Raw genomic sequence first — 25,239 nt, forward strand, 5'->3', positions numbered from 1 at the left:
TGTCTGCTCCCCAGCCTGGACCTCCCATCCCCAGCTTCTCCTGCATTCCTCTGGAGCTGGGAGTCACCACTGCTTTGTTAGCCTGCTGCTAGTTAACAAACTGGTACAGTTTGCAAATAAGTGTAAGGTATTGTTTAAAGATGCAACTGTTGGTGCCTCGGACACGGCGTGCCACATGGTCTGCCAGGGTTCTTCCTGAGGGCCACCCAAGGTGGTCAGCAAGCCTGCTGTCAGGTCCTACAGTCAGGCAAAGGGAGGAGATCCTAACTGAAGTTGTCCAGGAAAAAATGTTTATATCTGTTCAGTGGATCAGCAAACACCCTAGCTTTGAAGTGGAAAATCACAAATGAAGAAGTCAACCAGCACTTATTTAGAAAACATTGTGGCACAGGAAATGAAGAAAACCAACAAGAGCAACAAACCCCCATGCCGCAGAGAAAAGCTGAAACGTTGAGAATATTCTGGATTCATCCCAACAGGTAAGCACACTACATACTTCACACTTCACGCTGTAACCAGGTAAAGGTGCTTGCTTGCAAATTCAGCAAGTGTGTTGCCATCAATAAACTGAAGTTTGAATAATAGGCTTTGATGTAAATGCTTTGCTCTGATCCTTAATTAGTGAAAGTGAAATTGTCTTACAGCAGCAAAGGAAATCTCTTTGCAGCAAATCACAGGCATGTGTCTTAGGCAATACACAAATGTTTATCCTTTACCCACTTCAAATAGTTGTTTGCCATTTTGAACTTAGTGCTTGATCTAACCCAAACAAATGTTACTAGGCACAAAACCACTCCTGCTTTGATATTAAAATAAACATCTGACTTCATACATAAAGCACATCATAAAAACTTTTTTTTGTAGCATGTAAGCATAATGATTAATTTAAATTAAATTGCTACTGTCTAGCCAAAATTATGCATGGAAAACTATTAAAAAGCCGTTTAACATTTGAATATCTAAATACTTGAAATATTGCTTAGAGTTAGCTTTTGTTTTATGGGAGACAACAAGAAGAAATGAAATGAAATATTCTTTTGATGGTAGAAAAGTTTCACGGTGCATCATTTTAAAATGTTACAATAGAAATTGATTGACTTCTAAAACTCATTTTAAAAGTTCAGCCCAAATCCACTCCCTGTGGTAACAATCAGAGTTTCTCAAAAAAAGGATTAAAAACCATGAACTGCTGATTCACTGGGTTAAAAAACTTTGGGAACATTAAACGCAGATAACAACGTGAATGAAGGGAAAAAGAACAGAGGAAAAGTGTTCTACTCTTTAGCACCTTGAAATCATTGAGCCTCACAGCAACGATCCCATTTGACAGCTGTCTTTTAAAAATGGTTCATTTACAGTATTAATAAAAATGGCTCTATATAAGTAATTGAGCATGTCAAAAGACAAGGCTTCAGGGGTATCAAGTGCTCGGCATGAATCACAGTACTTAAAATATCCGGAAAGTGCTCAGTATTTTCAAGGGCTCCAAGGCTCGTGTTCAGATGCACTGTGGATAAAGTGCTAGCTCCTTGGTACTGGTGCCAACAGGGACCCCCTCAGGGAGAGAAACTTAAATACTCTGAGGCAAACTGTTGCCAGGGCAGAGCAGAGGAAAATGTGGGCTCACCTCCCCAGAGCCCTGGAGAGCCCCGCACAGCCTGGGCAGGGGCAGGAAACACATTAAGGCATTGGTTTTCCAAAATATCCATCTATTTGCTCATCAAACTAGGGATGGAAGATTTGTTGGGAGTGCAGAGAGAGCAGATTAGACCGAGGCTTGATTCATTTCCTAGCTGATGCACATGTGCTCATAACTCATCCTGCAGGGATGGAGCCGTACCTACCTAATAGGTAAAGAGGCGAGACGGAAATCTTATGAATTCCACCCCAAACTATCAGCTCTGAAATAGAGAATGAAAATAGATGCATGAAACAAGTCTCTCCTAAATATCAAACCCCTAACAGCAGCTTGTGAATAACATGATACATTTTGTTCTCATGTGCAGCAGTACTATAAAACTGCTGTACATGTTACTGCAGTGGTTTCCCCTGCTATCTTATGATCACCAGGGGAATCAAAATCCATTCAAAAGGTTACGAGGAAAATGTTGAGGTTCATGAAAACAAGCAAGCCCAAGCATTACCATAAAAGCCTACAATACATAAACACAATTACAGTTTGCAAGTTACAGAACTGAATTAAGAGTGCTATCTAGCCAGAGAAACCTGATTAAAGACAACCGGGACAGAGATTAATATTAGATCATAGAATCATTTCGGTTGGAAGAGACCCTCAGGATCATCGAGTCCAACCATAACTTAACTCTAGCACTAAACCATGTCCCTAAGAGCCTCGTCTAAATGCCTTTTAAACACTTCCAGGGATGGTGACTCCACCACTTCCCTGGGCAGCCTATTCCAATGCCTGACAACTCTTTCCGTGAAGAATTTTTTCATAATATCCAATCTAAACCTCCCCTGGTGCAATCTGAGGCCATTTCCTCTTGTCCTATCACTTGTTACTTGGGAGAAGTACAACAACCTCCATGCTACAGTCTCCTTTCAGGTAATTGTAGACAGCAGTAAGGTCTCCCCTCAGCCTCCTTTTCTCCAGGCCAAACAGCCCCAGTTCCATCAGCCACTTCTCATCAGACTTGTGCTCCAGGCCCCTCACCAGCTTTGTCACCCTCCTCTGCACTCTCTCCAGCACCTCAATGTCCTTCTTATGATGAGGCGCCCAGAACTGAACACAGGATTAAAGTTGTGGCCTCACCAGTGCCGAGTACAGTGGCACAATCACTTCTCTAGTCCTGCTGGCCACACTACTCCTGACAGAAACAATCTAATTAGTTCAGAAAAAAAAAAAAAAATTAGCAAATCCTCAGTTTCTAAGGCTGAATCATCATTAAAAATAGAAGAAAAAAAAAAAAATGAAAAGTTTGCTATTTAAATTTGAATCACTCTATTTAAATTAAGTGTAGCTCACTTAGAATTTAACAGTCATGTTTGGGAAAGGACCATAGATTATTAGGTACAAAAAAACCACCTCATCCATCTTGTGGCAAAGGTATTTGCATTTCTTTTCTCCATCACACATATCCTGCATATTTAATAATGAAGTAATAGCCTGGCTTCTCATGGGTTACATTTCACACAGGTGCAATATTTTTGAAAGAATGAGAAAATCTCTTATTACCTCTAAGACAGTGCTTGGATAAAAGAACTTTATGAAAAAAAATTAACCTTTCTAAAAGAAGGTTAAAAATCAATTGCCTTCAAAAATCAAATATTTTCTCCGTCAAAAGAAACATGAGTAATGGAGGAATAGTTTAAAAAAAATCTCACACTCAAATTATCTGAAGTATGTAATATCTTAGACTTATCTTAAAATCTGAAGCACTATGGCAAACTACAGCATTTTTATGGGATAATTTTACATAGGAAGCAAACAATAATATACATACATGTTACATGGATCCTAGGGTACTTCAAAGAGATCAGAGGAACAAATCAGGGTCAGCTGGGAAGATTGTCAGGACAGAGTCCAGAACTAGAATGTCCCAAGCTCCAAGTCAGACCTGGGTTCCCAAGCTGAGTTATGCACATTTATGCATATTTGGAGATTCAGGTAAATTTACTGCTCAAATATGCTGAATTGACATCTCTGAAAACCTGAGATTTTTTTAATCACAGAAAACCTGAGATTTTTTTTTAATCACAGAATTCCCCTGGAATTAATTACTGATTTCAGTTACTTTACAAAGTCTACTGGCAGCTGTAGGTAATGCTTCAGAATTAAAGAATAATAATTATAAACAAAAATATTCAGGAACGTTAGTATATGAGACTTGCAGACCCTAATCCCACAAGCACAATATCAAACTCAGCCATTGGAAATAACATTACCAAAGTCTATGAGACTATTATTTATTTTGTTAAATATAACAGTTGGTAGAAATAATTGGGAAGCTTCAGCTTTTTCTTGATGTAGACTCATAAAGAACATCTTCATGCTATCATGGAAAGACCAGTCAATGCAATTTTTCTCAGGCCAGAATAAAAACTTCAATGAGGATAGAAAAAAAAAACTGCATTAAAGAAGCCTTTCTGTTTTCAAAAGCAGAACTGCTACCTTTCCATTTTTCCAAAAGTTCCATATGTTTTACTGAAGATTCTTATTCACCATCAAGCACAATTTCTTACTAATAAGTATATTTTTGGTCAAGATGCACATCTGAGACATTATTTCAAAGACATTTCTGTAAAAAACATCATGGGAAGTGTTACAGAAAAAGAAAACAAGTCTATTTTGAATCCAATGAAACAACAACTTTCAAGATTTTTTTAAAAATCACAAAAGTCTGTTCCTTGGGGTTTTTTTAACCAGCTTAAAGAACATCATTTCTGAGGATACCTCTCAGTGACAGCCAATTCAACAGAAGCTGCACCTAGACCAAAAATTAAAAGCATCTCACAAACCTTCCCTTTGTATCTCCATTGTCTTTCACTGTGTTTCTCTGGCTAGAGAGGACTCTTATCAGCTTTAGGCCAGTCTTGTCAGGGCTGTAGTTGTGTTTGCAATGAAACACATAGAGACCCCACCTGCGAAGCTTTAACAGGCCCCAGCTCTGCAAGCTGAGCGCTGTCTTTTCTTCAAAATTCTTGTTTGAAGATAAAAATTATCTTCACCTCTTTATATTCTTGAAGATTAGATGTCATATAAATATCACAACAAGAATGATAAATATTCATTCATGTTTTAAAGAGTCATTCAGACCCACATTCTTACACATAAATAGACTAGAAGGTCAGATTTAGGTATACATACACACGCATATTTACCTATACATTCACATAAATCCCTGGGTATGTGGCAATCATCTGCACACATACACAATGGATATATAATGCAAACGTGAAACTGCAAATGCACATCTTGTTTCTTAATACTCATCCTTCCACCAATTAACTTAAAAAGAAATTAATACTAAGTACTTGAAATATTTGATATGCACACTGACGGTCTCTAGGATTAACCCCAAATTTGAACAGAAGAAAACAGTCATAACAGCTCTTGCCAGCCATAGCCTCCTTCTGACATTTTTAACATCCAAACTGTAACAAAAAACTAACCTGAGCCTGGTTTTCTTTCTGTATTCTACAGATAGTCATCTCTGGCATCAGCAGACTGAGTCTGGGCTCCACATTGATTTTCTTTTTTCCTGATGTATACAGTGAAATTGAAGTCATATGCATTTCTCCTAAATAAGGTTCTGCCTTAGCTAATAGCAAACTATGACAATGGTCTGCAAAGAGCTGGGGAAAGGGAAGCATTCTTTTAAAAAAAAAAATCACCACCAGCAGCTGTGAATTTATAACTGTCAATAAAAATGCTGACATTTTTATATGCACATTAACAGCATGCTCCAGTGTAAAATGGGATTCTTAATTCTTTTCACAGAGCATTAAATCATATTTAAGATTAAAAAAAAAATCCTTGATCAGCTACTGACAGGTCATCTCCCTATTGAAACCACTCTGCTTCCTGTGTTTGTGTTTTGTAGACTTCAACGACAAGCTAATTGCAAAAGATTCTTCTTGAAGTAAAATATAAAACAATAGGGTGTGACTATACAACATAGGTTGTTCTTCACTTACTCCAAGCATGACTCCAGCATACTAATGTGTTTTCTTGTAACACCAATGAGATGTATTTCAAAAGGGAAGTAAGTCACAAGTATAAGATGGTGCAGGACAGGGGTTCAGGTTCCTTCAGCTGCATGGAAAGATGTCCATCATTTACTGCATACTTCATGAGAGGACACCTTAAACCCCGTGAGGATGCAATGATTAACGTGTAAAGCAGTTCCCAACCTTCTGTTAGGACTCAGAAAAAACAGCAATACCTGGGCCTCCTGTACACTGTGCATTGCCAAAATGTTTCTCAGTTCCCAAAACCCAGTGGGCATCAAAGGTACTTCTGGGCCCTTGTTTACATTTCATCCTGTTCCTCAGGAGTAATATGGAATATACTAGGGAAATCTGGCCACCTGAGTTTATCTTGTCCCCTGAGAGATTAATAAAACTAAGTGACAACCAAAGCATCTCCAGTACCTTGTCTAGCCTTTTCTTAACTTCCCTGTCAGTGCAAACCAGCTAGGGCACTAGGGCAGCACCAGAGCCATGAGTGTCTAACCCATTACTGTTGCTAAAAAAAACCAGAAAACAGCGTTGTTGCAGCCAAAACACTCTGTCATAAGAACAATATATTGCTTGCAGTTATTTTCTATTGTTGATGAAATCATTCTACATAACCATGGGACTTCCTTTGGGTAGCAATTTGACTATGACATGTTGATCAGAAGTCTATGAAAGGCAAGATTATCATAATTTTGTGCTGCAGCCAACGCTGGCAGTATGGAAATTCAGTGTCCTAACAGTGTTCCAGTCTGAAGACTTCATCTAACTTGGCATCTAGTTACAGAGTAAGATCAAACAAACATCCCCAAACAGCTCCAGTGGTGGCATTTCCACCTCCGCATGACCACAGGGTCACTGGCACATCCATTACCAGATGAAAAAACACAAACGGGTCACGCACTGACACAAGGGTCAGTCTGGTGTCAGTGTGCATGTGGACAGTCCCTTATGGGCCACAGGCAGGTGCTCCAGTGGCAGTGGCACCCCCCAGGGACACTGTCCCCTGCGCTGCCCGAGAGGAAGGTCAGGGTCCCAGGAGGATGGTGGGGGAACCTGGGTCAGCCTGGCCAAAGGACTTGCTGGCATCTGCCCATCCAACACCACGTTGCGTGTTTGCCAGCACCCTGCCTGTCAACTACTCCTCTGCTCGCGGGGCTCACACCAGAATTTTCACCCAGAACAAGGCGGGTTCTGAAACACAACCCCGGGGGCTCAGCTCCTATCACTCCTCTCCCACCCGACTTGGCATGCTGGCACAGCAGACGAGAGGTGAAGCAGCACACGTTCAGCCTCCCAGCTTTCTCCAGAGAAATGACAATTTGAGTGACCCATTATTATTGAACTGGTTCCTAATGAAATGCTAGTACTGTACACCACTACACAAAGAACATATGTGGTTGCAAGTGATTAATTACACTCTCGAAGAACCTAATAAGTGACTCTCATATTTAAAATACTTTATGGCAACTATTAATTTTTTGTCTCTAATTATCAGAGTAGAGGTGAAGTAATGTGCCCTTCACCTCAAATTTGCTTATTTTTCTTTTTCCTTCCCTCCCCTCCATCCTATTGCTTTGTTAATATTAATTGTTGGTTCTGTACAACAGCCAACCTTATTTCCATTTTTAATTTATAAAAGATAAAATACGTCAAGGCTGAAATCAAACCAAAAACTTCAACTTTGACAAAAATAAATATTTCTATCTTTTTTCTTTTTTTTTTTTTTTTCCCCCCCAGAAATGGGTGCTTTAGGAAATTCAAATTATTATATTTTCACCACATTTCCAAACTGAATTTCAGTACTGTCACTATCTGAGGGGTTCGCTTTCAGATGCTGAAAATGCTAAGTAAAAATACATCACCTTTGAGAACTGACGAGCATCTGCCATTGGGTACTGAAGATCTGCGGCAGTGTGCACAGAAGTACTGCAAATTCAGATCTATGTAGACTGACTTCAGGAAACTACATTCTGATACCACCCAAAAGAAAAATATAATTTTTCACCCAGCTGACAAGTACGGACAGCCCAGTGTTTTAAATGGGACACTACAGAGAAATCAGTGGAATCAGTATGTGAAAAATGGCTTTGCTTTTCTGTGATGGACCATGAGCAAGTCTGAAAGCAGAATTACTGACCTCCTGCGGCAGCATGACCCAGAAACACTGGCCAGCCACAGAGTTTTCTACAGCAGCTAGTAAGTGCTGAAGGAATACCATTTGCATTGATGATGTAAAGTTTCATATTGATTAAATGTAACAGAAACACATTTAATCTTTCACTGATTTTAATACACTGCAAAGGACTTCAAGAAACATTGCAACTTGCTGTTACCATGGAACAAACACAGTTTGACCCAAGCAGGAACAGAAAAAAGAAACTTTGAGGGTACTAATCCATATACCACTAAATGTATTTATACCTTTCACAAATGAGAGAAAAAAAATGAACCACACTCTGTAAGTATGTATGGTTAATATCCATATTACAAAATGTGACCAATTTCAGGAAAAGGCAATTACTTTGGCTGTTCTTAATGTTATTTTCAATTTTACAGCAGGTCCATGGATCTCTGCTTTTAGCTGCTGAAGCTAAGTCATGACACCTGGTTTTGCAGACAGTTGTGTAGGCATCGCAGAGCTACAGGTACCAGCCTGTCTTGTTAATTTGCACATGAGGGTGCTCCTGGTTGTAATGGACAGTCTGCTCAAGACCAATTACTTTGCATTTTGCCACTCCTGTTGCTGGTAGCTGCAGCCAAAGCACTTAAAATGCCATCTATTTGCTGCCATCTACAACTATATGTCAGGGTACAACTAGATAAGCACAGACATCTCTGGTAAATATGCTTGTCTTTACAATCCTGATGGGAGAATGGAAGCCTGATTTTTGTGGAAAATTAACATGGTGAGTTCCGCTGTTCCGTCCCTTGGAACAAGATTCACACGTGTAATTGTGTGTCCTCAAGAATGAGGAGTGTAGCGATGCTTTATTGTTTGAGAAAGCCACATGCCCTCAGATAATTTGTGTTATAAACCACAAATAAGGATGGTGGATCTGGCTTTAGGCTCTAATAAAAGAGATGGAAAAGAGGAGCTGAAAAAACACCATGACAAAAGATGATTTTGTTACATGTTGAGATGAATCTGAATCAAAATGTGTTCACAGTTATAATTTCTTCTAGAACTGGGAAAACTGCCAGCAGGAATAGCGTGATTTTACTTCCCAATGCCAGTATAATTCTTACTCCTATCAAAGGAGGCTGAAAAAAATTGCCAAGTTTTTTCATTAGGAAATGCAGCTAATTTACAGGCATGGTAATTTTCCCCCTACAAAACTGTATAATGAGCTTTAAACTCACTAAATAAAGGGTCTCTTCTCCAAGTGATTATGCTTAATTTACACAGGAATTAATGGTGACTGGACCACCTTTCAGAATAGCTTTAAAAAGAGCTGCATTTCAAAAACAAAATCAACAGCTTTGCAAAAAATCCTAACAGTTGATGGAGCTAAAAATTGTTATCTTTAATAACAGTACGTACACATAGGTCTCATAATAAATATCTTTTACAGGACAAGCACATAACCATTAAATTAGGTATCAGAATCCAGTGAACATATAATTCTGATTTTATATTAAATTACTTGCTCAGGCATTGTGCTGTTAGAATGTACAGAAAAGCCTACATAAACAGATGGACAGAAATGCCAGGGAGCAATAATTTTTCATCTTTAAAAACTGTTCTCACTGTACTCAATGCTATTTATCTATCTATTTAGTAGGTCTATTTTTATTTGGTTTTTTACTCGTTAGTGTGTCTAGAAAATGGAAACTTTGGTATATAGACAAGCCTCGCCAAACAGAGCCAGATTTCCACATAGTTAAGTAGCACCTAAAAAACCCCATCATTTCCAAAATTCAGGTATTTTTGGATACTTACACAGAAACCAGATATTAGAAGCCATTCCCAACAGCAGCGTTTTTATGGTCTCACTAAAGTAGTAGATATGCTACATAAATACAGTGTTTGTCCCTAGCAAGCTATTAAACGAAATTAAAATGCTGATTCCAGTTACCAAAAGCAGTTGACCCTGAGCTTGTGAAAGCGAGAGAAATGTATCTGGAAGTTTTAATTTAAAGAAAAAAAAAACACAAACAAACAAACAAAAACCACAACAAACAAACAAACAAGAACAAAAAAACCCGACACCACTACCAACAACAAAAAACAACAAACAAACCAAAAACCAAACCAACAACAACTCGCTTTCTTCCTTTGTAGTGTATGAAGTCCTGATTTTCTATTCCATATACCATATAAGGGAGATTAATAAAATTTCAGGTCTGGAAGTGGTCATTAAATCATGTAGCCCATCCTCCTCTATTGTAGTATTACATAAGAGTTCTACATATAATACTACAGATAATACAGAATCAGTGACATCTGAGAAAGTGATTAACAAGGTTTAAGCCAAAATATTATGAATGAGCAATACAGACCAAGACCTTGCTATCACAGCAGCTTGGTTAACTTATGAGTAATGAAAAGAAAAAATAAAAAATTTTTTAAAAAAGTAAAAATGAGTAAAAATAAATCAGTGGTATATAGTCCTTGGGAACCTAGCACATCACGATTGTGGATCCAGTATTTCCTCCGATCAAAATAGGGATGAAGCAGCGTTTTTAACACATCATTACCATCTACTGGACGCGAGGGAGAATGCAGCTGAGAAACCAAGATAATGGACACGGAGACAGCAAAAGGGGTTGGCAGGTCTAACAGGAAATGCTGTAAAGCATTCCCTATATCCCTGCTTCACCTTCACCCTCCACACGCCCATCCTAACAGTGTCTGACTTCCCTCCGAAGTTTAGAAAATAACCAGTCTGAAGGTTTGAAAGTGGATCTGGTAACTAATGGACAACTCAGCACCAAGTGATGGACATAGTCTGAGTCTAGAGTCTACCAGCTGCATCAGGAAGCAGAGCCTGAGGCTTCTATGGCAAGCACCACACACATTGTCTAGTTCCCAGTAGTTTTGACAGAAGGAAACCCTTGGCTCATGTCCCTGATGCAAAGTTACAAAGGCTTCCTGGAGATGTTTTACCACCTCTCCCTCCGCCTGGAAGTCATTTGCACACTTTGGAACTAACCCTAAAGCTTAGGGAAGATGGAGGAAAGTGACAAGACCAAAGAATTTGACAGCAACAATGGTTTTCTCTGATAGAGAAGTCTCTACTTCATCTTACAGAAATCCATCTGTACGTGGGTGGAAACATCTGCTTCTGAGAGTAACTGCACATCCGTATGATGCATGCGTGAGATTAGATCCTATGGATTCAAAAGCAGTGCGTGTCTCTTGAATACAAATGTAGTGAAGCACCTGTGAAAATGCTTTTCAAATCAGAACCAGCATTTACTGAAATGGCACAAACTATTTAAAATAAATTAGATAATAAGCACTATCAAGGAACACAAAAAGAACATATTGATACCTACAAAATGATGAGGGACAACTTACTGACAATACTGCCACTCAGCAAAATCTGGACATCAGAGTAGCTCATATAAACCACTGCAATTAGAGAGTGAGATTATACATGAACTTTCCATGACTGCACATAGCTTTTGGTAGCAATTGGATGACACTGGCCACCTCTGGGAGAACCGGCAAGAAGAGTCCACCCCCAGCCTTCCCCCCACCCAGATCAGGTACTACGCAGGCTGAGGTGGCCACCAGAGTGGTGGCAGCCTCCAGAGGCTGGGTGAGCATCGCCATGCAGAGCCCATCCTATGCCACAAAGCCACAAACTGGTGTATGTTGGTTTACAGATATTGCACACACTGAGCACTGATTGGAGACTTCAGAGACATCTGGGAACTGCTGCTCAGTCTGTTTGGATCTACAGAGCCACTTCAAACAAATAATTTCACCCCTTCACCATCTCATTTCCCTACACACAGAATTGGGGTAATAACAGTAACCGCCTTTCTATAGCAGTCTGAGATTGTTATTTATATGAGGCAATTATTACAACTGCAATCAAATCCTTATGAACTTCATCACATATATGAATAATAATGGCCCAGGAACAAATTTTTAACCCTTCTTCAGCATTACTAAGTGAAAAAAAACCCCACACTTTGCTGGACTTTGTTATGGACTATGAATGTTTTATATAGCACACTCAGCTCCTCTGCTTCTTTACCTTTGTCTTTTCCAGTAAGTTTTTTCTCTCTTGTTTACCAGCAGCATCCCTAACACTGCAGCATTGGCTTATACTTGTCGCATCAGCAACTTCACGACATCCTTCCTCAGCCTGAACTTCATTCATGAGCTGAATCATTCTGTTGTTACTCAGACATGCTCATCTGGGATACAGAAAGGTGCTGAAGCTTTGCATAGTGCCTGGGAGGGATATCATCAAAACCCATAACAAACTTATGTCATTCTCCAAAGTAATCAGAAGACGAAGACACAGCAACAATAACCCAACACAAGTAGCAAAAAGCCTAAGCAAAAGTGAGAGTATACCTTTCAGACTTCCAGGATAGCACTTGAATTTTCACCTTGCATATTCCAACAAGGCACCTAGCAAAAAATTCTGAGAAGAACAAAAAATAAATGTGTCAGGGTAACTCATTGAGAGCAGAAAGCTGCAGATAGGTTTCTCAGTCGCTGCTTGTATTCTTTCCTTCACTGATGAAACTACCATAGTGAAAGAGTTCTAAAATAGTGAATGTGACAGTTGTGTGTTAAAATGGAGTCACACAGAGATGAACTGGTATTTTATTACTATTTTAATAAATACATAATCTAGCTGCTTTACTTAGATAAGACATGAAATGGGATGTGCTGGATCCAGTGTAATTATTTCTATTGACACAACTTGCTTATGGGTTTTGGTGCTATATGAGAGTAAATCCCTGCCATCTAAAGCCAATAGGAGACCTAATCTTGACTGCCTGTAAAAACGAAGTACTATACAACTACTGAGACAAAGGAAACAGGACCATTATTTCCATTAATGTTCAGCATTTCATGTATCTTGTTATAATGCTGATGATGCTCTTGGGAAAATGTAAAGCCTAATTTCTGACCAGAGTTTACATTGTTTCAGAATAAAGAGTACAACAGCAAAACAGGTACCAAAGAAAAAAACAGCAAAGACAAATGGTAGATGAAATTTCATGATGAAAGAACAAGTGATCATGGCTGCTTCTTGCTGCCCACGGAAATGATGACAGAGTTTCCCAATATTGTCACAGAGTCAGGAAGCCTGAGAAAGGTGCATAGCAGTGCTCACCCCAAACCGCAGTGTGCAGATTAATAGAGGGTGATCTTTCTGTTAATGCCATCTTTAATTAACAGGCTCATCCAGAATAGGAGGTAAAAAAACACTTTTAGAGAGAACAAATCTTCATTAGATTCTTTGAAGAATTAATATATTTTCAACTGCTTCAGCATAGAAACCCCCAGGTAGAAGCAGAAAAAAAACCAAACCAAACAACCTCTAGAAATATTTTCATAAACTACATAGGCATACTCACTAGTCGCTTTTCTAGGAACTTTCATGTATGCAAAGCATTGCCTTAGCGGAGATCATTTGCAACAATAACATTACATATAATTCAAGATACAAGAAACTTCTTACGTAGAAGAAAATTCAAAAATATTATTTTATCTCAGTCTAAATGACCAGTCTGCTGGAGAAAAAATGGCAAAATGTATTCAGCACTTCAAGAATAAAGGATATTGTTTTGAAGAGATGGATATATTTTTCATACATAATCCTGTCACATGTTTCACTCCTTACTTTAACTATAAAACTCATAATTATTGAGGCACAATGGGTATTTTTAATAAGGGTGGCTCTTTCATCCTTTTTTTTTTTTTTTCTGCTGAAAACACTCAATAAAGTCTCCAATGCTACTCTTTACAACATATTCATGGAACAGAATTTGAATTGAACTGTTGTTAAGTCTCCATATTTCTACAGCCTCAGAAACAATATGCAAAACTATGTGCTACAAATTTCCTAGTCCATAACATCCTAAGATTTGCTTTTGCAGTATGACCTGAATATACGATACGATTTGTTTCTGCTGGAAGGTGGAAAAATATGTCAGGAAATATGTTTAATCTTAGGAAAACATATTGAAAGTCAGTTATGTAAAAAGTATCTTAAAAAAAAAGAGAGTCCAACTCAATTAGTGCCAGTGCTAGTTTTTCCTGTCTCTGCTGTTCAGAGGTAACCTTTTCAGCCAAAAAGACTGCTAAATGCTTTGAACTGGGATAGCCAAAGTGTGGTCAGCAGGGTCATCTAGATTTTCTTAATTGCAGGCACTAAAGCTGGGAAATCATCTATTGAAACTCTTCCCTGCATCTGGGCCATGAGCTGAGTTCTCTGTCAGAAAAAGCTCTAAGTCCAGGATCCACCTCCCCACCCCTGTCCAGGCAGAATTAAAAAACAAACAAACAAACAAGCAAACAAAAACCCAATTAATTCATCCTTATTATTTGACCACATCAGGCCTGTAAACTGCTCTCAAAAAATTAAATTATGGAAACACAGAGATGTAACCACCTTGGCACACAACAGATGAAATAGGGATGCAAGGTGATCATGGTGTCTCAAAGGGTAGAACGAATTCAGAGTTGACCTCTACAGAGAATATGTAACTTCCTATCCAGAACAGAAGAACAGAAGCTCTAAGCAGATTTAGCAGACGCATCTTATTTCTCTATCAGCCTGTGTTCAAATCCAACTTACATTTACTTCGCTTTTGCATGTGCATGCACAATATGTATTAGAAAAAACCTTGGGAAGAAAATGACAGTTGATGTAGAGCAACAATCCTTTGGCAAAACATTTTACAAAAGATGACAGAAAGCAGGCAACAGAAGTAAACCTCTGGAGAAGATGCCATGGGAAAACGAGAAAATATAGTCAAAGAAAATCAGCTAATTAAGGCACTGGCATAACAAACACATTTGAATGACTACAGCTTAAAATAAACTTACAGCTGTTGTCAAGGTACAGTGAGGATGAAAGAAAAAAGCCTCTGTGACTAAGGACGACTGAGTTGTGTGATCAGTTGGAGAGAACCATAAGAATCTAAAGAAAAATGCTCCGGGACAAAATATGGGACCTACGAAGAGAAGAAAGGAGAAAATCTTAAAAACAAAACAAAACCAGCAAGAACAAACAAGGGAAGAATTTTATGCAGTCTAGCAATCACAAGAAAAACTTCTACACAGTTTAAACTGCGAGGAAGAAAAACACAGTAACTTTCTAAGAGGATCAAATGCTCAAACTGCATCTGTGTCAAGTGCTGAGAGTCTATCAGTCTTAACAGAAGAAAAAAATGTACCATGTACACTTATTAAATTCCAAACACCGCACTGCAAAGCTGTAACACTTTTCACAGTATATTAACAGAATAACAACTGTCTCTGGAGAGGCTAGGAAGTAAAAAAAAGCTAAAAACTAACAATCAAATTTTGAAGTTTGCTTGGACAGCAACCTAAGTACCATATTGAGGCTTTAAACTAATGAGACGAGTGATATATATGTATCAGAAAAGTCAGATTTATTTTAGAGCACTTCTGCAGCCACAGAGGATATCGAGCCCTGTCAGACCCCTGACAGTGACCTAGGACACATTTTTTTCACCATACTCTTTCCCCAGATGAACAATAAGGATGATGCCACTGGCATCTTTTAGGAAACACACTGAGATCTATTAATTAAACTAGACAGATAAAAACTAGGCATTAATAGTATTTCCATCAAGTCAAAGACAGGATAAGCGGAAGAGTCTGAGAAATATCCTGTAGCAAAAAAGAGCTAAAGGGCCACCAAGGTTTATGTCCCGCATTTGTGTGTGAGATTTTAATTTAGTTACAAACAACTTCCAAGATTACTGTAGCTGAAAGGACTAAAACAGAAACCCTCATTTGTTTATTTTATTTAAAGTAAACACCGGTTGTTCAACTTCCTTGAAATATTGCCTTGAGTATTTGTATTTATTTCTTCCTGCAACAGATTTATAATACTTTGAGGAGAAAAAAACTTCGTAAAGCCGTAACATCTGTGAAGATTCTGTGCACAGACTAATGTCTGAAACAAATCATGTTGTATTACTATCTTCCTAGTTTGTATATTCTCTCTAAAGAACAAAACATGAGTTTAACTTTGTTTTTCCTAAGTACAAAATATACTTACCATAAATTGCTGATGGACAGGTGATAAGGGCTACTTACCCGCAAAGCAAACCAAACAGATTTACTTAAAAGTACAAGAAACTGCAAAGAACAGTAGATACAGTTTAGGTGGCTTAGTGATTAATCATTCCTACTTTAAATGCAAGAGTTAGATGGAAGAATGGAGTGAATCAAGGTTTTAGTAAAAAAGGAATATAAATTACAAACTCCAGGTTGAATATTGTGATGGGCTGTGCAAACCTCCACCTCAGCAAAAACACCATATGACTTGAACTTCACTGTCCCCAAGGTGATGCTGAGACCACTGAGACAAAGGTCTTGCACAAAGACCTGTTTGCTCTGACTCTCAGAATTGCTTCTGTCCCACTTAAGATGAGCCTCTGTAACACAGGCTACAGGCTCCTTACGAGGTACAGTCTCCAGCATATTCCTCTCCAAACTAACTTCACAGGAACCATGAACCAATATTGTTTATATTATGCAGAATTTCCCAACTTAAATTTATTTGCAAACTCTACTAAGGCACTGTACATGCTCACTTAGAGTTGGGCAAGAGCACTACAATTACTGGAGCTCATATTGCCATGTCTTGGCCTCATTTTTCTTTCAAAACTTTTTTCCTTCTGAAAACTATAAACGTAGCTTCTGTTACTATCTTTGCTTCTACCAAAGGTGAACAATTTCCAAGGTTGTAAGTGATTAACAGCAGTGTCTTTAATCAAACAATGATAGAAATGTTGATTGGAAGGAGCCTCTAGACGTCACCTAGTTCGACTCCCTCTATCAGTAGTGCATTTTCATAAAATTAGATAAATTCCTGAGTTTACTGTTCTTTGAAATAGAAATATCAAACAATGAGCTAAATAAAGGAACAACCCATGTTTCATTGGTGAAATATTATACTTAAATAGTTCTAAATATGTACCACAGTCAGACACCACGTCTTTTTACAGTAGACACTATTTTGTGGTACTTTGAGATACAAAGGACTGAGGTTAATGGAGTTAACAGGTTGTTCATTTAAACCCAAACTTTGCAGAAAATTGTCCGAATATTCTTGGGAATGCAACATCTTTGACACTGATATGCCAAATATTGTGTTATTTATCCCATAAATCACAAAATGTATATGAAGTTGCCACAAACTTTTAAAATATATAAAAACCAAATTCACATTTTTACAGCATATACACCATACCCAAATCCTAAATCCATAAGCCCACCCTGCATTCATCCTTGCAGCTTCCATAACAAAGAAGACTGATAAGTGGACCAGAAGATCATTTAGAAATAGAATCCATTACAATCCACCATGGCAACGGCCTTTTGCTTTCAAGATGTAAAACAGAATTAAAAACTGAACAATAAAACTTGTCAGAAAAAAAGGTATACTTTAGGAAGAAAGTTAAATAAATAAAAATCACTGGGATGAAGACAGAAGCAGCAGTGCAGCCTTAAAAATGGTAAGACATTCCCCCTGATAGCTTTGCCACAATTCTTGTTAAATGCATGTCATCTCAGCTCAAAATTTGAAACACATCTCATGTGCAGTCTAAATAAATCCAGAAGAGGCTCATAGGTATGTTCTCCTTTTAAGTCAAGTTTGTTAAACATTCATGCTGAAAAGTATAGAAGAATGGCAATCTTCAGATTTCTGACTATAAGCCAAACAGGTTTTTTTCATATCTAGAATTCCCCTGGTGATATAAGGAGATTAATGCAATACACTATTCACAACATCATGACACATTATAATTATCTCCATGGATGCCAGAAATAATTTTGACCACTGCAATAGACGAGTACTATCCAAAAGAAAAAAAGAAAAACACAACCCCAATAGTAGAGATTAAAAAATATTTGGGTACAAGTTCACTATACTTTGATCTCACTGACAAGAACTTGAAGGAAGCCAAGGACAGCTGGGGCTGGGGAAAGGATGATGCCAATTTAATCTTTAAGACTGACAGCTCTTTTTGGGACAGGGAGAGCTGAGCGGATGTTATTCAGCAAGGGAAAATCACTGTGGAGGAAGAGAAGCTGTAGGAGAAATATATTAAAAATAAATATGGAACTTGAGGGCACGTTTAATGTAAAGCAAGCCAAATGCTTTGCTAAAAAATGTGGCCTTTGTACTCGATTGAAACAATTACATGGTAGAAATGTGGCCTTTGCACTCTTTTGAAAGTATTACCATCAATTTCTTTTGCTCCCCTCGAGCCAAGTCCCTCAGCAGACATTAAATAGTTGTAAATGGCAATTAGTATTCAGAAACACATTTCACCACAAGAAATAGAATACGTACCCTGAGGAGCTCAACCTCGCTGTTTTGGGACAAACTCTGCCCTCAACCTCAACCCTGGGCAAACATCTTCCCGCGGCCTCAGGCGGCCGGGGCTCCAGGGGCAGAGCAAGGCTGGTGCCCGCTCCTGCACGGGCCCGGGATAGCTGACCACAAGGGATGGGGAAGACCCTGGATGGCACAGACACACAGGCCTGCAGTCCCTGACACAAGCCTTCAGGAAACGTGAAAAATTTGAACTCACAAACCAGCTGGAGAGAGGGAAAAGCTGCTAGGAAAAGCTTCTCCAATTAAAATGAACTCCGGAAACAACTGTGATTTCCCAGGAGTTTCATCTCTGGTGTTTGCACAGGGCTGCTACTTACAGGGTATTTGTATATAATTCTGCCCCAAGGTGCACCGCTTTAAGGAAGAACCAAGACTCTTGAAATCTTATGTGTCTTCTCCAACAGAAAGGTTGCAGTTCTGCATCTGCTCCTACTCATCACAAGCAATCACGTAGACTTGATCTGGCTTCACAGCCTTCCCAGACCTACCTTCTCATAGCACCTCGTGTGCTGTTCTTCCCTCTTGCACACTGGCCACAGAAACATGGCCAGGATTTGTCCTTAAAAATTTCTTCACCCAACAATTCCATCTATGTGATAGTTGTTGCCTTCATACGAAAAGGTACCAACAAGTGCAATCTGATGTCATGCCCCTGAGGATCACTTACATTACAGGCTTGAATCCTACCATGCACATTTCCCTCCAGGAAGCAGAAATATAATACTCTCAATGACTTATAGAAAGCTGTTGAAAAGCCTTTGCCAACCCCAGGAAATTGGCAGAAGTTATATTTTTACCAGGTTTAGAAAGAGGGAAAACCAATACACAGACTATAGGTGTTCTTGGTTTGCTTTTTGAAGCTGTTAATTCCTCAAATGGCTAGCTCGTCATATGAACATCTGACATAGTTGAATGAGGCTTCAGGGATGTGCTTCCAGTCAACAGCTTATAATTCATTTGTCATCTGCAAGAAATGTTTCCCTGCATTTTGAACAGCAAACCCACATTGCTACCGATTTGTGAACTCACAAAGGAGAGCCTCCAGCTTCCAGGTTTTTATATATACCTGTTAATCACATTAACTATGTCAATGTCCACCGAGGTGAAAAGAGACATTTCTGTTTGCACTATAACATACATCTGCAGAACAGCTTTCCCTGTAAAGGGTAAGGGCATCCCTGGAACTCTTCAGAATTTCCATTGTCTTCTACTGTAATTTCAAGAGAAATCTGCAACATTTGGGCTATACCAAAAATCTCTTATTAAAGCTAACATCCTCCTTTGAGCCCAGAAGAGATCCCATGAGCTGGTTTCTCCCACCTATGCCCAGACAGAAGAATGTATTCCATTGGACAACAAATATAAATACCATAAGGTTAAATTCTGTTTTAGTGTATATATTTCTGTAATGTGTATATGTTATTTCTTTGATAGGATATTGTATTTCTGCTTCAAAAACACTCCCCATATATGGTATAACTGATCTATTTGGCTACATCTAAGTTTAATACATGCTAATAAAAGTTACTGCCTACAAATTTTGATTTTGGTCACTTCCTAAACAGTGTTCCAGCTTTCAAAGTTGTTTGAGATGCACTTAACTTTAAATATGTTACACACTGTGGCCTAATCAAAAGCATATTGAAATCAAACATCCATTGATTCTTAAATGGCATTTGGATCAAGTTTCTGGTGCTCAAAGAAAGCATTATTTTTCAGCATACTTCATTGCAACTAAAAACATTTAATCTGGTTCTGCTACTGTCTTGTAATGTAATTTTCCACAAATAATAATAATAAACTCAGGATTTACGTGGTCCATACAAAAATAAACATCAATGAACTTGCATCCACTGAATTAGTGTTCCAATAGGAGTCAAAATTTTATTTATTACCAAAGAACAACAATCACATTATTCTCTCCATCCATAAACTGCGAACAACTGTTATCAACTGTTAACCAGATACTGGTAACAGGTTAAAAGACTTATATTAAACCAACGACTTTCATGATCAATAGTATTAAAAATCAAAAAATGTTTGTAAATTAAATGTAGATCTCAGTGTACTCTCATTACACCTGAACAACACTTACCATAAGAATACACTTTGGTTCTTTTCTAAAAATCCTTACATCTTGAAGTTATGGGGCAAAATCCTAGAATCATTACTCAAATAGATCATAAACTAAGTTTTGCTGCACCAAGGACTGTAGATTTTGAGCTCAAACTCAGATAGGAACCTGGACAGGGAAACTGCTCCTGCCAACAGATCTTTAAGTAATACCACAATCTCTGTCTGACTTAATCTGGGTACATTCTCACGTATATTGCAACAATTATTTCCAAAGACACAAACTCAGTTGATTAGCTTTAGGAAATCTGCATCTCTTCCCCATAAACAAGTTCTCCTCCTTGATGTTGAAAGTCCCTGGTGTCAAGATGAAAGCAGGTACATGAAAGCTGCAGCATGGCTCATCACCTTGCTCTCAGCTTTCCCAGTATGGCAATGCAGCAGCTCCAGATTTCCTTTTCAAAAACAGTCCTTTCTCCAAACATCAAACACTTGCTCATGTTACCAGCGCAAAAACCTACTTAGAAACATCTAAAATAATAGATGTGATCATAGGCACAATTACATTACAAGAAATTGATGAAAGCTTTGTCCCAGAAGCTGGCAAATTTGTATGGATTTATCCAATCTATGTTTCGGAAAAAGTTGTTCATCCCAATAAAGAATTTCACAAGCTCAGTGGTCGGTGAGTTTGAAAGTCTGTGCTTGTGTTAAAAGGTGACATTTGAAATGCAGCAGATATACCATTATTTTTAGCTTTGCACATTAATAAAAACTCCCAGTGACACAAAATACAATAATGCTGAGCTTTGCTAGGCAAAACCTGATCTAAACCAAAACAACAGGGGCTCATATAACCCAGTCTGCAGTTCCATTAATTCAGTATAAATGCCCTTATGGATCAATCTAGTTCAAAGATTTTTTTAATGTAAAAACTTAGAAATACTGCAATCACTGTCAGTGACTGACTTTGATGCAAACATTGGTTGATTATCAGTCAGCCCTTTTTTGAGAGGGCAGTTTCTGTTTCTCTTTTAGGCAGTATGTGCCTTTCCAAACCATTGTTCATTCTATGTTATCTCCCATCAGCACTGTTGTTTTTTACTGTATGCTTTTGATCTTTAAGTACTGGAAAAATAAACTGTTATTTTGACATCTTTCTTAATGCTTTCCTGTGTGAAAAAAAAATCCTCTTAAATATCCTTCAGTATTTCCATGCTTTTCCTTAATTTGAACTTCTATGTCACTCATCGCCTGCCATCGATTTGTTTATTGGTATTTCTGTATTCTGCCTACACCCTCTTATTGTTACTCCTGATACATTTAACACTAACCTGTTATTTTACACTGAAATATCTTTCTGTTTCATCAATGCCTTCACACTGCTCTATCCCACTTATGCTCACAAAATACACAAGAGTTTTGAAATTAAATACAAAATACAGAAATACTGTAACTGAGAACTTCAGATCATGACTTTAGAATCACAAATGCTTGAACTGGCTCAGCTGCAAGTCTCTTTAGCACAAAACCCAAAAAGAACCACCAGTCTCCCCACCCCCCCAAAAAACTACAAACCAACCAACAAACAAAACAAAACAAAGAAAAAACAAAACAAACAAACAAACAAAAGACAATACCAAACAAAAAACCCTCTTAACTGAAGTAATTACGCAAAATAAAACATACCACTGAAAAAAAAACCCTTCAGTCAACATTCTAAGAAAATGCTAATTTTGTTTAGTTGCAGAAAAATACCATGACTGCTCAAGGATAAGAAAGATCTGGGTTTGAAAGACAAGGACTCTGGGCAAACATCGAGTATACATCAACCAATCTCCTTCACAAATGTTTGTTCCTATGGGCTGCCATATTTTTACCTTGGTCTTCCTCACCAGACATGCACATGTAAAGCTCATGCCCAGTTGGGTGACACATCATCAAAGCCCCAGGCCTAACATGGGCTCACTGCACAGAGGGTTTACACACACCCACAGTAAATCTGACCTTTCCATGATGTGTTACTACAGGGGCACAAGATGCAGACACCAGGGAGCGCCTGGGATTTGCCAAGCATTGCACACACACTGCTTATCCTGCCCGTGCACTCGGGAAATAACAGGGCAAAACAGGAGCATCCAGAATGCTACCACGTGTACTGAAATGTCAGGCAAATTCCTCCTGAACACAATGTCTACCCTGAAAAAATAAGTGGCATAAGTTACCCCCACAGACCCCCATGTCAAAATCAGTTTGGATTTGTTCCTGTTTAAGTATTTTTACAACAGCTCTTGCTCAAGGTGCTCTAAAACATTGTTGCTTTAACGGTTAAAACCACCTTCTAATTAACAGTCTTCATCTATCCCTTTCTATTTATACCTATTAGTGCTAATGAACTTATAGAGAGCACTAAGAAGCCTTTCAAAGTCTTCACTTGTTTGAACAAATCAAACTCTTACTCCTCCCTATTTCCCATAATCAATCATTTGCACAGCCCTGCTTTCTACCTGTTCCATTTTGATTTCATTCATCTCCAATGGGACTTGAGCTACATTTAAAAACTATCCCTGGAAATTAATGAGCCGATGAATTTCAACAGTGTCTTTTTTTGTCAGCAACTCGCTAGTGCTTGGTGTTGGTGGTTCATGGTACATACAAACCAGTATGTACTGATCAGTCATTTCCAGACTGGTGGAAATCACTAGAGCTGGTGACTCTCACTCCATAAACACTTCCTGTTATCTGTCCCAAGCCAATGCAATTCAGGGTGATCTTGTTTCCTTTCCTGAGCTATCAGACTTGAGAATACAGAAAAGCCAGAGCCAGACTCTTCTTGGAGTTGCACAGCAGTAGGACAAGATGTCATGGGCACAAGTTGGAAAGGGGGAAACTCCAATTAGATTCGAGGATTTTTTTTAAATTATTATTATTTTTTTTTTGCAACAGGGTGGCCAAATACTGAAACAGGTTGCCCAGAGCTGTTGTAGATCTCCCTCCCTGGAAGTATTCAAGACTTGACTGGACACAACCCTGAGCAACCTGATCTAATTAGACCTGCTTTCAATAGGCGGTTATACTAGATGACTCCCTGGTGGTGCCTTTCAAGTTAAATTATTCTAGAGTTCTTTTATTCTAGTGACTTGATCAGCCAGTTTTCTTCTTTCTGATTAATGGTTGCTATAATCATACATAAGGTACTCTTCATAAGATTTAAACCAGTGTGGCAATTTCATTTTATGCTTGTTTTTCTGAACTATGACATCAAAGTTGTGTTTTCCATTTGCTGTAACGTTTTTGTCAGCTTCTTAAGGTCTGTTCTGGAAGTGGTTATTCATCCATGTAGATGTGGAGTCTTCCCATTTTCTTTCCAAACAAGTCAAGAATTCAGGTTTTTTCTACAGGTTTTGCACCTCTGACCTGCAGAATTCTAGTCCAGCCCTATATTCAGCTCTTGAGCTCATCACTGTAGCTATCAGCATGAACAAGACTCCTCAAAGGTAATACTGTCAAAGTCAGAGGATAAAACAAATTACAGACCTACTTCTGTCCATCCAATCATTTAATTTAAATACCATCATATGCAGGCTCTTCCCAGACATCATCCTGGTATGCCTAAGTCTAGTCTAAAAGAGCACCATCTCCTGCTTGCACAGGGGCTATTAAGTAATCTCTTACATACAGGAATTATTGGGTTCAACCATCATTCTCTGATACATATTTAACAAGTAATATGGCATGGCTGTTGTGCACATCATTGTATGGCTGTGAATCAGAGTCATATTCAAGGAATATAAAATTACATATTCATTTTGCAGTATTTATGATGCAACATATGAACATGGGTGCTTGTGAGCAATGATGAGCAACCAGACTAAAAGCCAGACATCTGCACTGAATAATGTAAATAATTCAACTCCTATTTGCTCCTCAGAAGCTCTGAGGTTCTACACCTTTAAGCTGCAAACAATTAACTCCATCAGCTGTCAGGTGCATGTCTCCCCTCAACAAACTGCAGGACAGAGGCTTGAATTATTTCTGATCGATTCATCACAGTTTAGCCAGTGTGGCAGTCTTTAGTCCACGAAAGCATAATAAAATTAACATACACACACACACCTTTCACATTAACCTTTTAGGCAAAGAAGCTGACCATCCCTGAAAGGCAAAGGAGTCTGGTCTTGCTATGGAGTCAATAAACCCTTTGGTTTCACAGGATGCAGCCAGCTGGCCTACAAAGGCCATTCCCTGAGTGCAGGTGGGTATCATACAGAGATATCCCCAATAAAGATTACTTCAGCTTGTAATCAGTGCTGTGGGAGTCCCAGTTAGCACCAGCTGGCAGAAGGTAAAACATCTGCTCATATCTCCTCAGCTTTCTCCAAGTACATTTTCAAAAACCGGGAGAGCTGGCCTTTGTATTATGCTTTCTGCTGTAATTCTGAACTGACTCGAGTCCTTTGGTACTTCACTTGATTTCATTCTAGTCTGATAGTTTTCCTTGCTCCTACCTCTTGCAAGTCCCAAAGTCCTGAGAGCACACATTTCTTAATATTAGAAATACAGCTATTTGAAATCATACTACCAAAATAGATGTACATGCTTTTAAGCTGAAGCAAAAGGATAACTACATTTTAAAAGTAAAGCAAGAATAAGACAGGCAGTGTTTTCCTGCTGACTAGTGTGTAAGGCAGTGTAGCAGACAGGCACTTTTGAAATGCAGGTGGGCTTTTACCCTTGCCAGTGCAATGCCAGTGGTAGTTCCAGATGTGGAGAAATCAACAACCCCAAGTGAAGAAAATTTTTTTTTAAAAAAAAAGGCAATTATAAAACACAGAGGAAGCCCGGAGCAAACCGGCACCATCCTGAAAGCTGGAAGAGAGCCAGACAA

General features: G+C 38.5%; 1 protein-coding gene across 1 annotated transcript in view; it reads right to left on the reverse strand.

Moving 5' to 3' along the window:
• Window positions 1-25,239, reverse strand: part of SMYD3 (SET and MYND domain containing 3) — a gene marked incomplete at both ends in the record, with an annotated part of 396,188 nt that overhangs the window by 176,920 nt on the left and 194,029 nt on the right. The window lies entirely within an intron of this gene.

This window comes from Nesoenas mayeri, assembly GCF_963082525.1.
Source record: "Nesoenas mayeri genome assembly, chromosome: 3".
Classification (NCBI taxonomy): domain Eukaryota; kingdom Metazoa; phylum Chordata; class Aves; order Columbiformes; family Columbidae; genus Nesoenas; species Nesoenas mayeri.